Here is a 25,984-nt window from a genome sequence, read left to right on the forward strand (position 1 = left end):
GTTCTTTGGCAGTGAATACTTATCCCTCTCCTGCTGGTATTGCAGTGTCTTATATTTGCTTTTTATTTTTTTATTTTAAAGATTTTATTTATTTATTTGACAGAGAGAGATCACAAATAGGCAGAGAGAGAGAGGGAAGCAGGCTTCCTGCTGAACAGAGAGCCCGACGCAGGGCTCAATCCCAGGACCCTCAGACCATGACCGGAGCCGAAGGCAGAGGCCTAACCCACTGAGCCACCCAGGCGCCCCCTGTTTTTGCTTTTGTTTCTTTTGGTGTCATAGCCAAGAAATTGTGGCCAAGACGAATGTCGAGAAGCTTTTAAGTTTTCAGGTCTTATATTTAAGTCTTTAATGCATTTCAAGTTAATTTCTTTGACTGGCATAAGACAGGAGTCCAATTTCATTCTTTTGCATGTGAATATCTAGTTTTCCCAAGGCCACTTACGGAAGAGATTATCCTCTCCCCATTGAGTGTTCTTGACTCCCCTGTCAAATATTTGACTGTTCACACATGAAATTATTCCTGGACTCTCAGTTCTGTTCCATTGGTCTAGGAGTCCGTTTTTATGTCAGTAGCATACTGTTTTGATGACTATACCTTTATAGCAGTGGTTCTTATTTTCTTGCCCCACAATATACTTGAGGGATAGCCAACATTCCTGTGAATAACAGTGGCTCCCACGATCCAAGGGAACTTTGTATTTAGGACGCTATTACTAATTATGCTAAGACAACACGCACGAACCAGTATTGTTTCAGGGACACTGGGACATGTGAGCACCCTAATTATAGCAGTGATTTTTCAGCTGGGGGGAGGGCTTAATCTCCTAAAAGAGTGTGTGAGGATGTCCGAAAAGCCAGTGGTGTAAGTAACAGTTAGGACCTGAGTAGAAAAAATAGAAACAACCATAGTTATTCTAAGAGAGAGAATTTAGCATATGGAATCGTTAACCAATGATTGAGAGATGGAAAAGATGAAAGGGAACACTGCAATTTTCCTGGATGGAAACTGCTGCAAGCCACTGCCTCTCCCAGGGCTGGGAGGGAAAAGTCGTTGGGATAATGTGGAGTTTTTGCTCCAAGGAGAGACGCGCGGGGAGCTGGAAGCCAGACCCTGGTGGACGGGGCACTGGCTGGCTGGTGCTGGTGTGGTCGCAGCTCTGAGGAGGTCTACAGCGGCACAGAGCCCCGGACCTCTCAGGAGGTGTCAGCTGGCTGGCGGTGGTTTTCTCTAAGGACATCATCGGGCCCATCTAGGGGGAGTGTAGGAAAGAGCTACAAACTGCAGTCACCATTGCTGCTGAAGTCAAGCATTGATGTCACAGGAAGAATGGTTGCTAGGCTGGCGCTGACATCATCAGCTGATGAGGATTTCTCCTGGACAAGTTCCAGAGGAGGGAATACTTTCTGAGGACAGGGTCTCTAACTGGGAAAACGGATGTTTTTTTAACGGGTGCTGTAATCACCGTGAGCTAGCACAGTTTACCGAAGCTCTTTTTTAGCTAATAACTGTTCCAGAAAGCAAACAGGAAGGAAGAAATCCCTCATCCCTCCAGCCTTCTGGATGCCCTATAGAGCCTCTGTGAGAAGATCCTAACAGGGCGAGCTGGCAGAAGAGAAATCTGGTTTGCAGAGTTCCAGGCACAGCGATATAAACCGACACAGAAGGGTGGAAGCTTAGGGAACGTAGCTCATAACCAGCGCATTCCGCCCCTGCTCAGCCCCTCTCAATTCTTCTGTGTATATTGAGCTTCTATAAAATAACAAAATAACTTTATGCTTTGGAGGACAAGCAGAAACTTCCTTTGTACAAATGAAGACATTCTCGCTTTCTCGCCTTAACACATGGTCCTAGTGCTGACTGCCTCCATCGCTGGGTGATTGGTACCAGATCCTTCCCTGGAAGAAAACGCCCCTTCACCCCTATGCTCTGCTTTGTTAAAGCGAGGACTCAACTTATTTTCCATTTTCCAAGGGAGAAAGGGATTCCATTTGGAACAGGTTTGACTCTGCAGAAGACCTTTGGTATGCTTCGGGTGCTAGCTCATGGTGATTATGTGTAATGCTCTGTTGACCAAATGTCCATTTTCCCAGTTAGAGACCCTGTCTGCAAAAGGCATTCCCTCCTTCTCTGGAACTTGTCCGGTGGAAATGCCCATCAGCTGATGATCTGACCCCAGGCAGCTCTTTAAAGTAGCTACCACCGAGTTCACAGGAACCAAGGGAAACCCCTTCTGGTCTTTGTTCTGTGCCCCTCTCCCCCATCTCCACATACCTGGTCCAGCATGTCTCCAACGTCCCTTGCCCATGGGCTGCCACTGCTGTCCTTTGCCTCATCTACCCGGCTGCACCCTGGCGTCGGGTTTCTGACCAACACTCCCCAGAAGCACCAACCTCAGCATGCTTCTGCCATCACATGGCTCTCTTTCTGTTCATGGACTCTCTGCTGGCTCAAGGAAAAGCCCCTCTTGCAGAACTCAGCCCAGAACTCTTCTAGCACTGACCATGTCCGTACGTAACTGCACAGTGAGACTTCTAGCCACATACTCTCCCTGCTTGCCTTTTCCAAACCAATTCTACGCAAGTTCTTTACTCTCGACTGCACTTGCGGTGGCCAGTGATCCAGCTCAGCCAGCTGACTCATGAGTTCTAACCCACATAGCATTAACTTGTCTTGCAAACCTGACAGTCTCCCTTATCCCAGAGAGCCGGCTAATCTTACTAGTCTTTAGCTCACTGGGGCCAGCTTTGCTCATCTAAGGTCAATGCATTCATTTTGTAGCTATTATCCTTTATTCCTAAGTGGTATGGAGCTAACAGCTGCATTCTTCCAGCTCAGGGAGATTTCCTGGAGCGTACTTCCTTCCCCTCCTTGCCTTGAATGACCAGATTTCAGTCTATGAGCCCCTCTTCTGAGGTTTGACCTCCTGGATCTGGATGGAACCTGGATTTGAGAGAATACACAAATTTATTTTCATGGCAGTAGGTGCTTCCTGCTAATTCTTAGAAGTCAAAGTGTTGGCAAAGACAAGGGTGGATTGACTATTCTAATCTTTGTCAATTTCACTTATTTATCCATCTCTTATAATAAGAACCAATCCTTTTTTTAAAAAAAAATTGATTCTCAATAAGATGGATAAGACATATATGCCTTTACACTTTTTCCACTAGTGTAAACTCTGTCCATGTTTGGCATTCTTTTTGATTAACCTAGACAGTCTTTACCCTGATAATTGGCATAATTATGGTCAGAGCTCGAAGTCTCTGGACCTATTTTAGATCATCATTCAGTTTTTGTGACTAACCATTATTTCCGTTAGGTCATATCCCTAAAGATCTGTGAATTTAAGTCAAAAGATCCTGGGCAGGGGCGCCTGGGTGGCTCAGTGGGTTAAGCCTCTGCCTTCCACTCAGGTCATGATCTTGGGGTTCTGGGATCGAGTTCTGCATCAGGCTCTCTGCTCAGCAGGGAGCCTGCTTCCTTCTCTCTTTCTGCTTGCCTCACTGCCTACTTGTGATCACTCTCTGTCAAATAAATAAAATCTTAAAAAAAAAAAAAAGATCCTGGGCAATTGATTTTCAAACACAATCTAAAACTGTTGAATGGGGGTGCCTGGGTGGCTCAGTCATTAAGCCTCTGCCTTTGGCTCAGAGCATGATCCCAGGGTCCTGGGATTGAGCCCCCCATCGGGCTCCCTGCTCAGCGGGAAGCCTGCTTCTCCCTCTCCCACTCCCCTTGCTTGTGTTCTCTCACTGTGGGTCTCTCTGTCAAATAAATAAATAAAATCTTTAAAAAAAATTTAAAAAAAAAACCTGTTGAATGGAATGATAAGGGCTATTGTAATGGTCCACTACGTCTCAACTTTTCATTTGGCTATGAATTAACTGGTCATCTTGTTAAAATGTGGATTTTGATTTAGGAAGTCTGTTGCAGAATCCGGGATTTTGCATTTTAAAATAAATTCCCAGGTAATGACAATGATGCTGGTCTATATAACATGTTTTGAATAGCAAGGTTCTAGACTGTGATAAGCAGCCTCTCCCTGCTTTTCAGCATATTGAGGGTAGATGTCATGAACACCTTCAAAAGCAGTTTGCCAGAAGTTGTTTGTGTACATGTTGTGACTTTTATAATCGGGTAATAAGAAAAACAATACATATTGGCAGCTCTAGCACACAGATTTGTATCCTCCACTGAAAATCCCCTAAAATAACAGTAAGATGCCTTTTATTTTTTATTTTTTTAAAAGATTTTATTTATTTATTTGACAGAGATCACAAGTTGGCAAAGAGGCAGGCAGACAGAGAGGAAGGGAAGCAGGGTCCCTGCTGAGCAGAGAGCCCCATGTAGGGCTCGATCCCAGGACCCTGGGATCATGACCCCAGCCGAAGGCAGAAACTTTAACCCACTGAGCTACCCAGGTACCCCAGTAAGATACCTTTTAAAATAAAGACTATAAACCCATAAGGAAGAAGAGAAGACTCATAGCAATGAAATTTTTAGGAGAAAGCAAGTGGCAAGTGGCAAATGACTTAGCAGAATTGAAAATACTGAACACGTCCGTCACCAATGGGCATCTCAATTTAATTGAGGAACTCCCATAGGGCTGAAGAATTAGGCCCTAGACATCTCTGGAAGTGGATATTGGCCAAGGCCTGAGAAAATAAGGATTGCTTGAAAACTTATTTAAGAAACTGACCACTAGACCTCCTCCCAGATGAGTACAGCAACTGTCCCTCTCATACCAGGGAAGAGGGGGTAAAAACAATGAGTATTTAGATAAGAGTGGGGGGCACGGATATTGTTCTGAAAATGGGATGAAGTGAAAATGTACATAGTCAGTCTGAAACCCTGAGCTCAGTCTTCTTTCTGTATTTGGCAACCAGAATGGAGGCAGCCGGACATATGCTGTGATTGGGGGGAAATATCAAAGAAGAAAATATCAAAGAAGAAAACAAAGAGCACTCGAATCTCACCTCCCAAAAATAACTGCTGTTAAGAGCTCAGCTGTGGGATGGGATGCATGCGTGGCTCAGTCGGTTAAGTGGCTGCCTTCGGCTCAGGTCACGATCCCAGGATCGTGGGATCGAGTCCCGCATCGGGCTCCTTTCACAGCGGAGAGCCTGCTTCTCTCTCTGCCTCTGACTGCCACTCTGCCTGTGTGCTCTCTCTCCCTCTCTCTGACAAATAAATAAATAAAATCTTAAAAAAAAAAAAAAGAAGAAGAAGAAGAAGAAGAGTTCAGCTGTGGCGCACCTGGGTGGCTCAGTGGGTTAAAGCCTCTGCCTTCAGCTCAGTTCATGATTTCAGAGTCCTGGGATTGAGCCCCGCATTGGGCTCTCTGCTCAGTGGAAAGCCTGCTTCCCCCACCCCCTGCCTCTTATGATTTCTGTCAAATAAATAAAATCTTAAAAAAAAAATTCAGCTTTAAGATTCAGTGTGTTTCTTCCCAGTTGAGTGTTTGACCTAGCACATTTCTTTTTACCCTGTAGGTTTAATTGAATGGAGCAAGCATGAGCTGAGCACCTACTATGTGTAAGATGCTAAGAACATACAGACAAAGACACAGACTTTGTTTCAATTCCGTTATGGGTTAGAGTTACTCCAAAAGAGCCAAAAGCAACATGGAGTTTTAATTGCCTAGGGAAGTCCCTCCCCTTCCTTTCTTATTAACAAATCAATACCACACTTGTTTTTTTAAAGATTTTAGTTGTTTATTTGATAGAGAGAGACTCAGTGAGAGAGGGAACTCAAGCAGGGGGAGTGGGAGGGAGAAGCAGGCTTCACACTGAGCAGGAAGCCTGATGTGGGACTCAGTTCCAGGATCCTGGGATCATGACCTGAGCCAAAGGCAGACACTTAATGACAGAGCCACCCAGGCATCCCCCAACACCACCCTTATTAAACTTAATCTTTGTAGCTCCAGAAGTTCCAGAAAGAGGAGAAACTTTGCCAAGGCTGGTAATATACATTAAAAATGAAATACACTATGGGCTACGCAGGAGTTTACCAAATTTAATTCTTATTCTACGTTTGCTACCAGAAAAAAAAAATGTCAGGTGCAGTCAGTGTTTATAATTTGGCCAATGTAACTAAGAGTGACCTACACCACGGTGTGATTTCAGCTGAGAAGTGGGGCAGAGCAGTGGCCTGATGGTCCCCATGTTTTCTTTCTCCCATCTTTCTTTTTAAAAAAATTATTTTTTTAAAATATTTTTTAAAAGATTTTATTTATTTATTTAACACAGAGAGAGAACACAAGTAGGCAGAGAGGCAGGCAGAGAGAGAGGGGGAAGCACACTCCTTGCTGAGCAGAAAGCCAGATGCGGGGCTCGATCCCAGGACCCAGAGATGATGACCTGAGCAGAAGGCAGAGGCTTTACCCACTGAGTCACCCAGGTGCCCCTCTCCCAGCTTTCTAATCCGAAGAAGAAAATCAGTTTCTGTGCACTTTAAACCCAATTTGGGCAAGGAATCCATCTCTTCTCTAATGCCCATCTGATGAGGGGAAAAATTAAACCAGCCAAGCAGGTGAGCGAATGTTTGGCCCGCACCGTTGGTTGTTGCTGGGTTCCAGCCTATGTAGGTCACTTGCTTGGCAGTCACAGTCCTGTCTGAAGGGGGACATGGGCAGCATCCCACAACATCCTACAGCATTCCACGACAGTGTAGCACAGGTCTCCAGAGCCTGACTGCTGGGGTTCCTCATCTGTAGAATGGGCATGTTAATAACAGCGAGGGTTGTCAGAGAAGATTAAATGAGTTCATATTTGTAACCCACATAGACCAGTATTCTGCACCTGATAGGAGCTATGTAAGCATTTCCTGATCATTTGAAATAAACTCTGTCTGAATGGACTAAAAAAAAGGTGACACCCTTTACTACTCAAAAAAGATTATAGACATGAGAATCAGGTGACCCTTTTTCCATTCTTTAGTCTGGCTTCTTCCCAAGTGGCTGGTAGGTTTTCTTTCCCATCTACGTCATGAGAAGTAAGGCATTCCACAATTAGCTTTAGATGGTAGTAGTGTATCTTAGCCAATGTCAGACACAGCTTTAAGCATTTTGTGTACATTATCTCATTTGACCTTCCCAGTCAATAAAACCAATCACAGAAAAGCTAAGTTCTGTGCCTAAGCTCACATAGGTGGTTAATGGTAGAGCCAGCATTCAGTCCTAGAAAAGCTGGCTCCCGGGATCGTGAGCTTCACCGTGACAATGGACTGCCCCTCAGAGAGCATGTTCTGCTGGGAAGAACATGCAATTTTAAACGCTCCTGATCTTCCCTTTTGCCTCTGCTATTGGTAGAAACCAGTCATTCCCCAAGCCTCAACAAGGCTCCCCAGTTCCTGATGTGATGGTGCTCCAATGGGCCGCACAACCACCCAGCTTCTAACCTCTCTGAATTTTTCTTTCCACTTCTATCAAAACTAATTTATATTTGCTACATTCATAGTCAAAGTAGAGGAAAAGATAAGTCAGCAGGTCAACCGGGCTCTTGCCTCAGAGGGAACCCCATTACAGTAGCCCCTCTTATCCATGGTTTCACTTACTGTGGTTTCCTTCTTTTTTTCTTTTTTTAAAGATTTTATTTATTTATTCGAGAGAAAGAGAATGAATGAGAGAAAGAGAGAGAGAGCTCACGCAAGGGAAGAGGCAGAGGAAGAAAGAGAAGCAGACTCCTCTGCTGAGCAGAAAACCCGATGCAGGGCTGGATCCCAGGACAGCAGGACCATGACCTGAGCCAAAGGCAGACACTTAACCGACTGAGCCACCCAGGTGCCCATCACTTTCTGTGGATTCAGTTACCCTGGTCAACCTCTGTCTGAAAGCAGGTGGTCTTCCTTCTGAGCATCATCAGGTCAGGGTAGCCTAGCACTACATCACAGTGCCTACGTCATTCCCCTCACTTCACATCACGTAGGCACTTTATCATCTCATGTCATCACAGGAAGGGTGAGTACAGCACAGTAAGTTACTTTGAAGAGAGGGACCACATTGATACAGCTTTTACTACAGCATATTGATATAATTGTTCTATTTTATTATGGTATTATTGCTAATCTCTTACTGTGCCTAATTCATAAGTTAAACTTTATCACAGGTACGTATGTATAGGAAAAAACAGTAGACGTAAAGTTTGACACCATCCAGTTTCAGGCATCCACTAGGGGACTTGCGAGACGGGGACTGTCATGGGCCATTATGGTAAAGTAATGCTCAGCCAATTCTGTATTTCAGCATTGCAAGTCCTTATATCCAGTTTTAACCATTATCCCAGAAGATCAACTCTGGGAAGAGGCTGATGTACAAACCAAGAGCCCAGTTTACAGGGAAGCTACTGAGTGTAAAACCTATCTAGAGCATTTTCATAGGATGCTAACTATGAGGTCTTGTGAGACAAAAGGCAAGACTAACTGGGTGAGATGGAGAACATCTGGATCACAGATCAAGGTATTGTGTGGTGAGGACACATTGCCAGCCAAGAAATGAGATGCTTTTAAAGAGTATTTCCAATCAGTTGGTGCCATGAGTGAACTGCCTTCTATCCACTCTAGAAGTATGGTGTCCTGGGGCTTGGCAGGGGTCCTCAGGTCCAGAATAGCCGCTCTCCTGCACAGGGCCGCAGACCATCTGGCCGGGCTTTCCTCTCTGGCTTCTCTGAGGCTGCACCCATCACCCCTCTGTCAGAGTCCTACCATATTCACACTTGTGGCAGTGTGCCAAGTGGAATGCATGTCACGTGCACACAGCACAGTCCAGGCTTTTCTGGTGACCTATCTTGCCCCACAGAAACTCAGGAGGTTCTCATGACTACTCAGCATGACATTAGCAAACCATATCTTGGGAAGGGTTGCATCTGAAATGACTCATCTCACATCCAGAGTGACACTATTTCTAACTTTCTGAGAAATCGCCCCACTTAGAGCTAATAGCTTCCTGATGCAGCAACTGGGGATTCAACCTTTGTAAATCAAGTGATAAAATGTGATTGTGATGATTTGCCCAAGGGAGAGGAAAAGAAGGAGAAAGGACACTGGTTGAGTTAAACCTGTGTTGAGTTAAACCTGCTCATGATTATTTAGTCCACTAACTTTAAAGCTTTTTACTTGCCTTGTTTTATCTGCCTTGCAACACTAATTTGTTGTTCTCTTGTTACAAGAATGACTTTGGAATTGTTACCCTTGAGTAAGGCAGAGGTCAAGTTAACAGAATCCAAACAGATGTCATTTGAATATCTGTAAGAACTGTAGCACTACGTATAGGGAAAATATGAAAATAATACAGCTTAGAATATAACTGGCAATAATCTATTGGGTCCACTCAGTTGGTGAATCAATGTGGGTGGGGTGGCAGAATTAAGTCAGATGTGAAAATTAGGGATCACACCCTCAAATGCAGGGTTAGTGGATTGTACACGATCCCCTTAACTGGCATAGAGATATGGAAAGAGACTTCTAGTAGTACTTGTCTCCCATCATTGTGAGAAAACACATCTTACATGTTGAAATAAACTTGGAGGCCCAAGATGGAGCCGCTCCAACCCCTGATGCCCCGTCAGCAAAACCTGCTTGCGTGCTCTTAAATGCTCTGCTTTACCAGAAATGCAGTGTATCCAGTCAGCCAATCTCTAAATGCCAGGCCAACTCTGGACTCTATACTTATTTCTTTGTTCCTTGATCTTTCTAAATCAGGTCAGATATGCAACCTTAACCAACCATGCCCCATTTTGGAGCTTGAAATTTTAATCGTTTTAAAGCTCTCACTCTTTCCCAAGATGTCATATGAAGAACTTTCACTTCTTGTGAGGCACTGTATTCCCTCAATCCATGGATTGTGTTCCCTTGAAGAAAGAACATCGGACTTGTTAGTTTTGTCATTTGACAATGTCTACCAGCATAAACATTTTTACCCAAACTGAAGTCTCAGGTCTATAAGCAACCTCAGCTACCCAAAAGGACAATGTCAAATTACTTGGGAGGAAATGATTTACTCCTTTATGGGTAAATGTCTGAAGAGACTTAGAATTAAGTCTAAAGATGGTCAAATAAACCAAACCCTGAGTTATTACTATTCTGAACTAAAATGCTCTGGGAATACTCCATAGCTATATAGTATTTTAAGTACCTAAAACATGTGAGAAAATTAAGATAATTTGACTTCGCTATATTTATTTGTTTCTATTTGATTTATAAGGCTTATTTAAGGTTTGTTTGTCAGTCACAAAATTGATGTACTTTAAAGAGAAAATTAAATATGTTATTATTATTATTATTTTTAAGTAGGCCCCATGTCCAGTGTGGAGCCCAATACAGGGTTTGAACTCAAGACCCTGAGATTAAGACCTGAGCTGTGATCAAGTGTTGGACATTCACCTGGCCAAACCACCCATGTGACCCTAAATACATTAAGTTTATTAGTAAAGTCTAAGTTTCTCAAGGGAGTTTAAATAGCATAACCGAATATTAATTGAACTCCCCCTTAAAAACTGATAAAATCTGCTAAATTGTATGGATAAAATAAGGTTTATAAGTTGAACAGATTATTAAAGAATAATGTCTTTTATTACAACTTTAATAAATCAGACATTAATTTTAATAATCAAAGTGAAGTGGGGAAGCTGAAGGGACTCTGTTTTAGAAAGACTCCATCTCTGCCAGTTTTCTGCTAGGCCCCATTTACTCTTGTTCTATACTTAGCCTCCAAAGAAGCCAAAGAATCTGTGTACCCACTTCAAAGCAGAAGCAAGAAAGTTCGTCATTCTCTGAGTTTTGTCCTATGCCCCAAACACCCGATAACAACATTTATCAATCAATCAACCAACCAAGAAGAACTTGATCCCAGGCATGTTCCAGGACATTAGCTTTGAAAAAATCTTGGCTGATGCTGGCATCAACCCCTCCCCCAGCCTTCAGTGATTCATGAGATAACACCTGTCTGACACTTGACACTTGCCTTTGATTGGACCCTACCCTGGATTCCTAAAGGAACTTGTGCTCTAGACCCCTTTCCAATATAAACCCCTAACCTCAAGCGATGACAAGACTCAATCTCCTTTCCTTTCTGAGTCTCTCAGACACTCTATCTGCTGTTCTCGGTCACTCACGCTCTTCAATAAACTCTGCTTTCACTTCTTCGGCTCACATTGGATTTCTAACCTGGGAGAAGCCAAGGACCCTCTTAGGCTGGTCCAGTGGAAATCCCTTCTGGGTGCTTGGACCCAACCTGCCTGCATCAAAAATAATCCCAGCAAAGTCTTTTCTGCAAAACCTTACGTAACACCTATCTTTACAAAATGGGCTTTGAGTCTATGGGTTCCTGGGTAGTAATCTAACTCCTTTGTGAAACAAGGCGTTCAGATTACTCAATAGAAAAATGGAAGATGAAAACACTCACTTTACAAATCAGGAAAACATCAATAAACATATGAAAAGAAATGTAACCTCCCCAGTGGTTAAAGAAATGCCAAGTAAAACAAGAATGACTTTCCGATGACCAAGTATCTTGTTTGTTTTGGTTTATTTTTAATGTGGGTGTCCAAGGTTAACAAGAACTCAGGTTACCTGGGTACTTAGGCACTGAGGCCTAAGGGGAATTTGGTAGCTCATTAAAAAATTTAAAAACCCACATAAATTATGTATGCCCATAGGAATGGTATTATGTATGGACCAGTATTTTTATTCTCAAAAATTTATCTTAAGGTAATAATAAAATAACAACTTACATATTTAACCTCCTTGCAGTGTTGTGGATAATTGCTAAGAACTGGAGAGAATACAGCCAGCCAAGAATAAATAAAATGTGACATGTTAACAGAATAAAAGTGATATGATCTAAATATGACATAAAACATATGTAGCACTTCAATGTATATTAAAAGAAAAAAGTATCATATAAATACTATGACCCATTTAAAAAGGATATAAATACATAAAGAAAAGTCTGCATGTGTGGTCCAAAAAAAATGAAGACTGGTTATCTCTCAGTGGTAGAATTATGTTCATTATCATTTCCTCCTTTTGTGTTTTTCATGTGTTATAATGTCTTATGACCAGCCTATATTGCTTATATAATAAGGAAAAACAATAAAACTGTGTGTATGTTTGGCTTGTTTTTTCATTCGTGTCAAGGTATGAGCAAAACTTAAGTTAAAAAGGGAGAAACAGATGAGAGGTCAGGACCTACAGCACAGGAAGGTTTACTATATGTATAATCGAGCACTCACTTTGTAATTTGTCCAAAAACAACACAAACATTGCTGAAAGGGGGAAATACACCTGAAAAATGCACCTTTTCCTCAGAAAGCAACCTAAATGTGAAGTTTATCCTACAAACATGACTGAAAACTTCCTCTGAGCAGGACATGGTGCTATGGGTGGAGTGCAGAAATGAAAACAATGCCCTTGACCTCAAAGAGCTCAGAGTCTATGGAGGAAGAGCTTCAGGCATATCAATAATGCATGGCAAGCATTCAGCTGTGGGGATGGACAGAAGAGTCACCTCATAGGGGAGGGATCTGGGGAAGGCTTCCCAGAGGAGATGATGCTTGAAGAAACCCTCGAATGACTAGTGGGAATGGCTTGGGTGTAGAAGACATTCTGGGACATGCTTTTCCCTTCTAGAAATGTTGCCTAGAATAGTTTTCAATCTCCAGTATAGACTGAAAGGTGAGGTTGATTCTAATCTGATCTGCAGATCTGTCTTATGGAAATAGGACTCTTTGCCTCCCCAGGTTCCCATCAACAACTTTTCTAAAAGCAAATGAATGAAACAGAGGCAATGGAGATCCTGTCACATTTGTGCCTTTGCAAGCCATTTTGGTTAAATGGGAATGAGAGGAGTGCAGTGAGCTGTTAGACAATTGGACTTTTTAAAAAAGATTTTTAAAAATTTATTTTCAAGAGAGTGAAACAGCAAGAGCAGGAACACAGGCAAGGGGAGTGGGAGAAGGAAAGCAGGCTTCCTGCAGAGCAGGGAACCCGATGCAGGGCTTGATCCCAGGACCCTAGGATCATGACTTGAGCTGAAGGCAGATGCTTAATGACTGAGCCAACCAGGCCCCCCAGCAATTGGATTTTTTAAAGTAATCTCTATACTCAGCATGGGGTTTGAACTTACGACCCAGAGTTAAAGAGCCACATGCTCCATCAATGGAGCCAGCCAGGCACTCCCAGACAACTGGACTTTTTTTTTTTTTTAAGATTTTATTTATTTATCAGAGAGAGAGAGAGGGAGAGCGAGCGAGCACAGGCAGACAGAATGGCAGGCAGAGGCAGAAGCAGGCTCCCCGCTGAGCAAGGAGCCCGACGTGGGACTCGATCCCAGGACGTTGGGATCATGACCTGAACTGAAGGCAGCTGCTTAACCAACTGAGCCACCCAGGCGTCCCGACAACTGGACTTTTAAAAGCCTGCTCCAAAGGCCAATTAAAATAAATGATGGGGAGGGAGGGTGGGCATCTGGGTGGCTCAGTAGTTTAAGTGCCCCACTCTTGATTTTGGCTGAGGCCATGATCTCAGGTTTGTGAAATTGAGCTCTGAGGTGGGTATAGAGCCTGCTTAAGATTCTCTCTCTCCCTCGGCCCCTCTACCACTTTCCCTTACTTAAAAAAAACCTGATATCTTAACTTTCATGGGGAATTGGCTTAGAGAAAAGAAGAGACAGAGGGTCACCTGGGTGGTTCAGTCTTTAAGGATCTGCCTTTGGGTCTGGACAACATCTTGGGGTCCCGGGATGGAGCCTCACATCAGGCTCCCTGCTCAGCAGGGAACCTGCTTCTGCTTCTCCCACACCCCCTGCTTGTGTTCCCTCTCTCGCTGTGTCTCTCTCGTCAAATAAATAAATAAAATCTTTAAAAAAAAAAAAAAGAAGTAGAGACAGAAATAAACACAGGTAGCAGAGGCCTCAAGGAATCAGGAATATGACTGGTTGTGTTTAAAACTACCGTTTAGCCCAAGCTTATGATGCTCTGCTCTGAAGACAACTCTGCTAACATGATCTCTCTTCACCCTTTAAATGACTCTGAGAAGCAAGATATAATTATCCTCACTGTAGTCACGGTGACGTGTGGGACACGGTCTGCAAAGAGGAGGTGTCATGAGCCCTCATGAAAGATGGAAGTGGCCGCTTGAGCAATGGGGTGTTCCAGCCCTGAGAGGACAGTGACCCCTGTTTTTGCTCACCATCAAAGGGCAGAGTGCCATTCCGACAAACTTGACTCTGACCAGGACTGCTGTCTGCACGACTCTGAACAAGTTATGTAACCTCTCTGAGTCTGTTTCCTCTCCTCCAAAACAGGAGAAATAAATCTTTCTAAGTCTAAAGGGGATAATGTATGTAAACATATGTATATAAATGCTTACCCCAGCAGCTGGCACATAGAAAGGGCTCAACAAATGTTTGTTCCTGGTATTATTTTCTTTTTCTCCTATCTTATTGAAGACTTTCAAACCTAGGACAGTAAGAGTCTCCTACTTTGAAAGAGCTGGTGACCCGACACTAACTTTAAGGTATCCTTCTTTCCTACTGGAGGGTCAAAAAGACACCCCCACTGGCAGGTTAGAATGGGTCTGTGGTAAACATTTCCCTCGTACCTTTGTCACTTATGAACAGCTCAGTCATTCACATTTAATCTTCCCCAAATGAAAGGAAAACTGACCTGACATTGCCTGTCTGTTCCTTCCACCCCCAAACACGTATTATTGGCTATGGATGTCTCACATCCTCGGGCTACCCCACCCCGGCTCCCTGGATCATATTGGACCTCTGAGCTTACACTGAATGAAAAGGTTGTCTACCATTTTTCACTCCCAGCAGGAGTGTTAAAAGGGAAGCCATTGAATTCTAAAACTAGAAATTGGAAACTGGAAATGTTGGGTCGAGTCTTCAAGCTTACCTACGACCTTCATACTCAATCCTGTCTGTTGTGGGATTTGTCAGGACTTGACATTGTATTGGAATTAGTGTTACCAGTGCATTTAGCATAAACTGCCATATATGGCCCCCAGAGGGACCATAGAGTGGGTCTACTCATTTACTATAGGTTTTTCCTAGTTCCAGTTGGACACAGGGGTTCTTCCGAGAACGCTAGTACAAGAGAGTGATATAGCATAACTTGGCAGAGTAGTGAAGGTGGGGATATGAAAAGTCAGTATAGGCCCCTTGCTGTCTGTTCCTACAGACAGATTTGCTTCAATCAATAACATTTGAAAACAGGTACAAGGGATGCAATGGACGCCTTCTTCAACAACGTGCAGGAAAGAGACCTCTGGGGAAAGTGTGGGGTAAGCCTGAGAGCTGCTGGGGTGACTACAGGCCCTGGAGTTTCATTCCTAAACCTCAGCCTGGCACTGTAGGTAGACACTTCCTCCTTTGAGTAGGGACTTCAGCTTGCTTTTTATGATACCACGCATTCTAGATCATTTCTAGTTAGCTTTGTAAAATACCCTGATTCATTTCATCTGAGAGGAGGAAGGCAACTGGGGACTGACTTACCCCTCTCTTTGTACTAATTAAAAAAAACAAAAAACAAAAACAAAAACCTAAACCCAAGGGAGCCTAGAGATGTTAAGAAACTTGCCCAATATCACCCAATCAGTGGTAGATCAGAACTAGAACTTCAGGGTTCTCTTGCCCAACGCCCATCGGGGGCACAAATCTCTTCTTTAGATGCTCAGTTGGTTTTACATCACATGCTCAGGGCTGCCAGGAAATTTGGGCTTTTGTTTCTCAACTATCAGGTCAAAGATGGTTGTAACTGCTGCATATGGATCTTTCCAAATCTACCTGGCTTGAATAAATATTAAAATAAGTTGGCAATCCTGGAAGAACCCGAAGCAAATTACAGAGGCAGGGTGGAGCAAGGAGGCTGAGGGTGAACTAGAAGTAAGAAGATTGGGTGGGAGGCTGAGTTAAACCTGCCTCGATAGGAATGTTGGTGATTAATCCACAGTGTCAACTTGGCTGCCTGCCTAACCGACGCATTCTTCAGACTTGGTTCAGCGCAGAAGGCAAAATGGAGTCTCTGATGTCAAGCAGGGGCCTGGGTCAAGGAATGTCAAGCAGTTCGGACACTGCAGCTAGGGGATATCGCCAGGACCCACGTCAGCTGACACCCCAGAGTGATAACAAGCAGAACAAGGTGAGGTTGACAAAGACACCAAAACTGATGAAATCACTTTAAAAAGGGGAGAATTTGGGGAGCAAACTGTCAGACTCTTCGGACCTGATCCACCTATGTCTGAACTTGAAAAAGGCAGCTGCCACCCCAGGCTCTGCCCACGAGATCTTCAAACAGAATTAAGATCCTTTGCTGCTTCAGTGTCAGACGCAGTAAATGCTGAGAGCTGACCCAGACCAGACCTTGGCCTTATCTCAGCTGCACGCACAGACTGACCTTGCGCTTGGTATGTTAACGTCCTGCACCCCTCTGTGGTCCCGTGGGAAAGATAGGCTAATGCGGGAAACTAGCACGTTAAGGAGAGCAACTACCACAGTGTCAGACCTTAGGAAGCTGGTTCTCTGGAGACTAAACCAGCCCGTTGAGAGTCTTAGGCTACCTGTGGTGTAGGAAACAAAGGCAGAAGGAAATATAGAGAGAATGAAAAGTCCTTATAACCTGCCTCCCACTGACAAATACTTGAATCAGTCAGAGTACAGTTCTTCAGGATGCTCACATCCATCATCTTCATGTTAATGCCTTGCTAGAGGGAGAAACCACCTTAGTTTTGACAATAGCAAGGCCTCCAATATCCTGTGAGTCTTGTTTAGCCTATGAAAATCTTTTTGGAACTTCCCTTATCTTTACTTTCCCAACCCCCAAATATATAATCAGCTACTCCTCACAATCTGGGGATACAGTTGCAGCTCTTCCTACCCAGGGGGCCTGTTCCCATGCTTGAATAAAACCACCTTTCTGCACCAAAGACATCTCAAGTTGGCTCCAGACCCCAATAACACTGCTCCTCAAAAAAACACACCACATGGATCAGAGCCCTGGCTGGGGCTCAGAATCAGTTCTTTTGAACCAAAGGTCAAAAATACTTGAGTAGGGCACCTGGGTGGCTCAGTCACTTAAGTGTCCCAGCTGGATTTCAGCTCAGGTCCTGATCTCAGAGTTGTGAGATGGAGCCCCTGCTTAAGGTTATCTATCTCCCTCTCCCTTTGCCCCTCCCCTCCTCTAAAAAAAAAAAAAAAAACTTGATTGCTGGTAGGAGACGGCCTACAGTTTTCAAAGAACTTCTATGTTTAGTTTTCTCTGCCTTCTGGAGAAACATGGACCCAGACTTCCTTCCCCCTCAAGAGTGCTGTTTACCCTTTGGGAGTGAAAGGGCTACCCAAGGGTTGCCAGGTTTGATTTTATTTATTTATTTGTTTATCTAATTTTTTTTTTAAGATTTTCTTTTCTTTTCTTTTTTTTTTTTAAGATTTTATTTATTTATTTGACAGAGAGATCACAAGTAGGCAGAGAGGGAGAGAGAGAGAGAGGAGGAAGCAGGCTCCCCGCTGAGCAGAGAGCCCGACGTGGGACTCGATCCCAGGACCCTGAGATCATGACCTGAGCCGAAGGCAGCGGCCTAACCCACTGAGCCACCCAGGTGCCCCTAAGATTTTCTTTTTTAAATTTTATTATTTATTTGACAGACAGAGATCATAAGTAGGCAAAGAGGCAGGCAAAGAGAGAGAGGGGGAAGCAGGCTCCCTGCTGAACAGAGAGCCCAGTGTGGGGCTCGATCCCAGAACCCTGGGATCATGACCTGAGCCAAAGAGAGAGGCTTGACCCACAGCCACCCAGGTGTTCTGGTTGCCAGGTTTTATGATGCAAACTTTAACTCCAAGGTAGTGAGGGAACTTCCAACTATGGGATGAAGAGATCAGCAAATCCTTTTGTCCAAAAGCAAGTATAAAATTGGACAGAACTGTCAGAAGCAATGGTTTAAGTTCTCTGAAAATTAACCAAAGGTAAATAATGAATTGAGAATCATTTAGTCATGAAAAACTGCAAGCTCTTCAAATGAGATCAGCAGGAAACTGTGATCTCCTTGACTGGGGTCATTCCCCTATCCCCACTGGAGTTTAACAGGCAAGAAGAGCAGAGCTGCTTGGAAAAATTAGCATCTTTGTGCCCGAGGGGGCAGGCTTAATTTCAGGCAGAAGATGGGAACATACCACAGCCTTATCAGTAAGAGCAGCAAACTTTGTGATGTAGTTTTGGAACGTAGGTGAGTCTTGGTGGGTGAGGTCAGGAGCCAACCATCAAGAAAGATTCTTGAGATGTCCTTGGTGCACAATGGTGATTTTATTAAACCACAGGGACAGGACCCATGAGCAGAAAGAGCTGCTGCACTGGGGCTGTGAGAGACAAATGATGATATACTTGGGAGCTGAGGGAGGTAAGGAAAAGGGAGGTTTCCAAAGGATTTTCTTGTTAAAACACTCACAGGATACCAGGGGCCTTGCCATTTTTAAGGTAGTTTTCCCCTCTAGTCAGGCATTAACTTTTTTTTTTTTTTAAGATTTTATTTATTTATTTGACAGATATCACAAGCAAGCAGAGAGGCAGGCAGAGAGAGAGAGGGAAGCAGGCTCCACACAGAGCAGAGAACCTGGGATCATGACCTGAGCCGAAGGCAGAGGCTTAACCCACTGAGCCACCCAGGCACCCCTAGTCAGGCATTAACATTAAGAGGGTTGTGAGTTGCCTGCAGGAATATCACATGTGTCCCACCCAGTGGCGAAGGGGGGTTATAGAGTGTCATCTCGTGCTTTGCCCTCAGCTTGTGTTCTGCTCCCTCATCAGTAGGATGGAGAGAGGGGAAAACTCAAAGCTCTTCTAGCCTCAGTTTATGGACCCAGTTGGGGCAAGCAGAAGACCCACCAGAAATTTAGATGTGACGTCCTGGAAACAAAAGAGCCACTGAAAGGCTGGAAAAAGCTTTTCATACGTAGGTCTCTGCCTAGAGTGCGCTTCACATGCACGGGAAGAACGGTGAACGGTGGGAGCCCAGCCGAAAGCTAAAGTCCGGCTCATTCGAGAACTGACTGAACTCTGAATGCCTTCCCAGGCTGTGACAGTGACAAATGACTCCAGACATTTCCAGATATCCTTTAGCAGGAATGGGGGAGGAATATTGCTCACAGTTGAGAACCACTGCTCCAATTATTAAGGAAATAACATTTTTTAAAAAGCCTTAAAAATGAAGAGTGGAATTAAAATGGTCTACTAGAAACTTTTTAACGTAAGAGATGGCAGTAAAGGAGGAACAGAGGAAAAATGATATAAGACCTCAAGAAAATAAATTAATAAGAAAATATTATAAATTAAATGATAATAGAAATAGCAAAATAGAAAAGAAAATCAATAGCAAAGTGACAAATACAAATCCAATAACATTAAGGTGCCTGGTTGATTCAGTCGGTTAAGCATCTGACTCATGATCTCAGGACCATGGGGTTGAACCCTGTACTGGACTCAGGGCAGAGTCTGCTTAAGGTCTGCTCCCTCTCCCTCTGCCCCTTCCCCCACTCATGTGCATTCTTGCTCGCTCAAAAAAAAACCACAACAAACAACATTAATAACTACATTATTGTAAGTGAACTAAACTTTCCAATCAAAGGTAGAAATTGTGAGACTGTATAAAAAACAAGACCTAACTATACAGTCTATAAAAGACATGGTTTTTTTTTTTTAAAGATTTTATTTATTTATTTGACAGAGAGATCACAAGCAGGCAGAGAGACAGGAAGAGAGAGAGAGGGGGAAGCAGGCTCCCTGCTGAGCAGAGAGCCTGATGTGGGCCTCACTCCTAGGACCCTGGGATCATGACTTGAGCCGAAGGCAGCGGCTTAACCCACTGAGCCACCCAGGTGCCCAGTAAGAGACAGGTTTTATTTGTTTGTTTGTTTGTTTGTTTGTTTTTAAGTAAGCTCTACACCCAATTGTGGGGCTTAAGCTCACTACTCCGGCATCAAGAGTTGCACACTCTACCAACTGAGCCAGCCAGGTGGCCCTAGAAGAGACATATTTTAGATTCCCAAACACAAACAGATTGAAAAGATGAAGATCAAAAAAGTTTTGACATACAAATAGTAATTGTAAGAGAAGTTAAATAGCTGTATTAACCAACTTTAAGAATACAAATATTACTAGAGATAGAGACATTGTATAATGTCATTATACCTTTAGAAGGATAAAATTTATAATGTACATGTACCTAACAACTGACCCCCAAAATAACAGGAAGAAAAATGAACAGAACTGGAAGAAAAAACAGACCACTCAAGAATTATAGCTGTAGATTTAAGTGTTTCTCTCTTGAGTATTGATAAAACAGAAAATTAGCAAGATAAGGAGACTTGAACATTATCAACCAACTTGACCTAACCAATAGCTATAGAACACTCCACTCAACTAACAGAATAACTTTCTTTCTTTTTTTTTTTTTAAGATTTTATTTATTTATTTGACAGAGAGAGATCACAGTAGACAGAGAGGCAGGCAGAGAAAGAGAGAGAGAGGGAAGCAGGCTCCCTACTGAGCAGAGAGCCCGATGCGGGACTCGATCCCAGGACCCCGAGATCATGACCTGAGTCGAAGGCAGTGGCTTAACCCACTGAGCCACCCAGGTGCCCCCAGAATAACTTTCTTAAAACAAACAAACAAACAAACAAACAAACAAAAAGAGTTTATTTATTTGTTGGTCAGAGGGGGAGAACACAAGCAGGGGTAGCATCAGGCAGATAGAGAAGCAGGCTCCCCAGTGAGCAAGGAGGCTTAGGTGGGGTTCAACTGCAGGACCCTCAGATAATGACCTGAGCTGAAAACAGATGCTTACCTGACTGAGCCATCCAGGCGTCCCTAGAATAACTTTCTTTTCAAGCACCCATGAAACATTCTCTAGAGTAAATAATACATGAGGCCATAAACAAATCTCAGTAAAATTTAAAAGACTGAAGTCATACAAAAGAGAGGAATTAAATTGGAATTCAACAAGAAAAAATTTGAAAGCACCCCAAATATTTGGAAATTAAGACACATCTAAATAATCCTTAGGGCAAAGGAAAAAAATCACATGGGAAATCAGAAAGGATCTTGAGTTGAGTGAAATGAAAACAAAATTTATAGGGTGCCACTAAAGCTGTGCTTATAGGAAGTTTTATAACATTTCATGTGCTCAGTATTATTAATAACAGGGAAGGACAAATTTTTTTTTAGGAAAATGCAAATTAAAACCATAAAGGGATACTACTGCATGCATAGCGGTGTGGCTATAACCCAAAAAACTGACAATGCTAAGGGCTGTTGAGGGTATGGAGAAAACAGAACTCTCACATATTGCACATTGCTGATGGGAATGTATAATGATAAAGTGTCTTTGGAAAACAGTTTGGCAGTCTCTTAAAAGGTTAAACATATCATATGATACAGCAGCTCCCCTCCAAGGTATCTACTCAAGAGAAATGAAAGCATGTGTTCACATGAAGGCTGTTTGAATTTCACAGTAGCATTCTTTATATTAGTTCCAAACAGCCATCACTGGTGAATGGAGAAAATGTGGTATATCCATATCCATACAATTCAGCAATAAAAAAGAATGAACTCTTGAGTTATGCAGCAACATGGATAAACCCAAAAACATTATTCTAAGTAGAAAAAAAAGCCAGATACAAAAGACTACATGTTGTAGGATTCTACTTATATAGAATTTCTAGAAAAGGTAAATCTATAGAGACAGAAAACAAATCCATGAAAGTGGGAACTGATTTCATGTACAAGAGAATATTTTGGATGAAGAAACTTTTTTCAGTACTGGATTGTGTGATGGTTGCACAAATTGTATAAATTTAGTAAAAAAAAATTATTGAGTTATACAGTTACATAAAATTCAGTAAGTAAACTCTAAATTATATCTCAACAAAACTATTTTAAAACAAAGGTAAGTATCTCTATCCTGCAAAGGAAACAACCCGAAGACCAAAGCTGATTGATTCTTAGAAATGTCTCCAAACTCTTCTCAATTCTCTGCTGTTAAGAAAAGGAGAATTCCTGGAGTCTTCATAGACATGTCCCTATTATCTGACCTAAAGATTCAGAAGTATAATTATTAAACCTGTCAAATACCAAAGACTAGAAAGGAAGAAGCTATTGCTAAAGATCCCCCAAAAGAATTGACTTACTCTGTGTGGCAGAGACTGCCAGCTTTCCCACAATATACATTCTCTCCTTTATCCACCATAATTGGATTTTTAGCTGAATCCATGGCTACTCAGAATGAGAACCACCTCCCTTGCAGTTAGGTCTGACAATGTGACTAAATTCTGGCCAATGTACTTGAGCACAAGCAAGATGTGCAAAATATCTGTGCTGTACCCTTACAGGATAGAGCCCTGTCCTTCTTTTCCCCATTCCAGCTGGCTAGAGCCATCCTGGACTGCTGGATAGCAGAGGGGAAGACTGAAAAACTTGGAGCCCCTGACAAATCAATAGAGAGAAGATGCCATACCATGCCAGGTTTTTCCATGAGGGAAGAAAGAAATACCTGTCTTGTGTAATCCGCTCTTAATTTGGGTGTCTGCAATAAGAATATGATCTTTGTACACAATCCAGAGGCTATCGAGTGTGTCAGTTATTTTCAAATGTATCCATTAACCATTCAGAAGTAAAGAAGAATGGGAGAGGAGGGAGGAGCGAAAAGGAGAGAGTGGAGGCGGGGCAGAGATTTCTATCCAACATTGCCATCTGAAGCATTTTCTTGCTGAGCAACAAGGAGCCCACTATATACTTAGGGAAGACGGTTATGATTGGTAAACTTCTCTTTCTTCATGTAAAGGACAACAGAAGCCAATGTGAGAAATCCCAGCAACTACTGAAGCCACTCTACCATGGGAGGGGAGGTTCCTTCAGGCTCCCAGTTCCAGATCTTAGCACAGAGCTCATGAGAAGCCCCTATAAAGAGGCACCCTAGGTCCTCTTCTTCTGTCTTTTGGGAACTTAACCTCTCTCCTGGTTTTCCCAGGACCCCAATTCCTGCAGCTACTTGCCAACAGTTTCCTTCTTTTTTGAGTTCACAGTAAGACTGCTAGACACTGCAGTAGACAGAGGTCCAAAGTCCAAGAAATTAGGTGGATTCAGAATGGACAAATGAAATTTGGGAAAGATCAGGAGAACCGCCTTTTTCCAGAAACTGCTATGGCTCCCCATTGCACAGAAGACAGAATACTCATTCTCTAGCTTGACCTGTGACTCACTCACCAGGTCCATTATCTGACTCTATCTCTCCATTTCAAAGTTTTTCACGTACATTATCTCAGGGATGCTTTATCACAGTCCTACTTCACTGGGAAAAAACACTGGATCACTGAGAAGTTAGATGACTTACCTGAGGTCACACAGAGTGGAGCTGGAATGTTTTGCAGGTATCCAGACTCCAACTCCCATATGCTCCATTGTACCAGCATGTGCAGGAGCTCTGGGCAAAGACCTTGAATGTGGACAAGCAAGACCCATTAAAAAATGTTCCCATGATCTGAGGTGAAAGAAAACTTTTTAAAACAGGACGTAGGGTATATAAAACATTTTTATAAAATTATGAAGTACTATACAAAGATTACTTGTTATTAAATAGTTTTTCTAATAGGAAGCATGTTTATATACCTATGGCTACATACCATAGACTATGACTAAGTAGAATTAGCTGCTGTCTTAGATCCAAATCATTGTTCTTTTCGGCCAAAGTAGGTAATTAAGAGCAAATTTTACAATTTAATAGTGTCTCTCTCTTATTTAGCAGGCTGGTGTCATCTTCTCATGGGACCAGTATTTGGAATAAGAGGACATCTAGATTAAGAGAAATATATCTATGTCCTACCTCTGCCCTCACATACTCCTTCCCCCACTGGGTGGCTGCAGAGATGCTCTCTGTCTTAGGGAGGCCCAGGACCACCGACTCCAGCCTCTCTGACGTCTGGCCTCCCAGCTGCTGGACCTTCTTCTCCTTCTGACACACATAATAATTAAGCCATTGTTGTCTTGGATGTGGCCAACCCATCACCTGCCTCTTCTGGTACTGGTATGGAAGGTGGTAGAACCCTATGAGGGCATGGGGGGTGGAGTGTGTGGGGAGGGTGCTCCTCATTCTTCAGTAGAAGGAGAAATTCAGACCTCTCCTTCTCTGGCAAACTTAGAAGAGGTGGCATTTCTGTCCTTATTTTGAAAGGCTCTTGAAATTGCACAAGACAGGAGATTTCACAAGATTTCTAAGGAGAGTCTCAATTCTGCCTTTGAAACTGTTTACTTCCAGTTCATTTTCATATCCTGGTTGAAACTTGCCCCTGACTATTAAAAAAACACACACACAAACAATTTTAAAGATCCTTATACCTCCTGCTCCTCTGTTGGACATTGCCAAAGGAACATTTTGTTTGTTGTTCCAAGTTTGACATTAAAATTCTCTGTATCCATTTGTTCTGGTCCAGTTGCCGTATTTACACTTTTGTTGTTCAAGAATGTCTCAGACGGTCTGGCCAGGTGATAGTTCAGTGACCAGGCCAGCCCCATGATACTCTGTATGGTGCTCTCTCCTCCCACCTCCCCCAGCTTCTGGGTTGAGGTTCCCTGGACATCAGAGAGCTTGCCAAGCCTCAGGGGAAAGTCCTGCAGAAGAGGAGACCTATGGTGACAGAGGTTCCTCTGCCTTCACAGGGAAAATCCTGGAAGAGAGGCTCAAGCAAGGCTGGTTAGAAGATGTTAGGAGAGGTTTCCAAAGGTTCATGGGAACAGAAGCAAGCCACATCACAACTCCTGGCTAGAAAACCCTGCTCCAAATGTGTGGGCACAGAAATGTTCCCTGGGATGAATAAACAATGACACATTCAAAGATAGGATTTAGAACTAGAAGGACCTGTTCTGCCAGTTGCTTATAGGGTATGTAATTATTCTCTCTGAGCCTCTAGTTTCCTCATTAAAACTGGAATAATATCTATGAAGCTTCTTGTGAAGATTAAAGTGCCTAGAACAGTGCTTGGCAGGTAGGAAGCACTATATAAGTGTATGCTCTTGTGTGGGGGCTGGAATCCTGACTACCACTTGTTAGCTATATGACTTGGGCAAATGACTTAATCTCTCCAAACTTTAGTTTCCTCCTCCATAAAATAGGGGTAACATCAAAGGGCTTGTTAGGAAGATTAAATTAAAATTAAAACACTAAGCACTTAAAGCACTGAGTGCTTGGGATTGAGTAATGTCTGATAAATGTTAATTATTTCTATTTCTATTATTTTATTGGTCTTTTTCTCTCATCATATCTACTCTTGCTCCTCCTGTATCCCTCCAACCAGATTCATTCCAACTAATTCCCCAATGGCAGCAAAAATGATCTTCTTTAAAAATAAGTAGCCTCAAGGGGAACCCTCTTACACGGTTGGTGGGAATGCAAACTGATGCAGTCACTGTGGAAAACAGTATGTTGGTTCCTCATAACGTTAAAAATAGAACTACCCCATGACCCAGCAATTGCACTGCTAGGTGTTTATCCGAAGGATACAAATATAGTGATTCAAAGGGACCCATGCATCCCAATGTTTATAGCAGCAATGTCCAAAATAGCTAAAATATGGAAAGAGCATATATGTCCATCAACAGATGAATGGATAGAGAAGATGTGTATACATACACAATGGAATATTACTCAGCCAACAGAAAGAATGAAATCTTGCCATTTGCAGTGGTTCAGTCAGTTAAGCCTCCTCCCTTCTGCTCAGGTCATGATCCTGGGGTCCTGGGATCAAGCCCGTAATAGGGTTCTCTGCTCAACAGGAAGTCTGCTTCTCCCTCTGCCCCTCCTCCTGCTTGTACTCTCTCTCACAAGCGCCCCCCCCAAAAATAAATAAAATCCTCTTTTTTAAAGATAGTTTTTTTTTAAGATTTTATTTATTCATTTGTCAAAGAGAGAGAGCACAAGTAGGGGGAACAGCAGGCAGAGTGA

General features: G+C 42.9%; 1 long non-coding RNA gene across 2 annotated transcripts; it reads right to left on the reverse strand.

The window, feature by feature from the left end:
- Nucleotides 1–206: 206 nt before the first annotated feature.
- Nucleotides 207–24,194, reverse strand: LOC106003805. 2 transcript variants are annotated; one of them, XR_001176511.2, is made up of 4 exons: nt 23,870–24,194; nt 23,381–23,482; nt 6,556–6,710; nt 207–2,944 (listed from the first exon to the last, which is right to left on the reverse strand). It is a non-coding gene; the product is annotated as an uncharacterized LOC106003805 (long non-coding RNA). The 2 variants fall into 2 exon arrangements; XR_006604272.1 differs by lacking the exon at nt 207–2,944 and having other exon boundaries at nt 6,349–6,710; nt 23,870–24,192.
- Nucleotides 24,195–25,984: the final 1,790 nt, after the last annotated feature.

The sequence above is a fragment of the Mustela putorius genome, unplaced genomic scaffold, assembly GCF_011764305.1.
Source record: "Mustela putorius furo isolate JIRA1106 unplaced genomic scaffold, ASM1176430v1.1 tig00003988_pilon_pilon_pilon, whole genome shotgun sequence".
Lineage (NCBI taxonomy): Eukaryota > Metazoa > Chordata > Mammalia > Carnivora > Mustelidae > Mustela > Mustela putorius.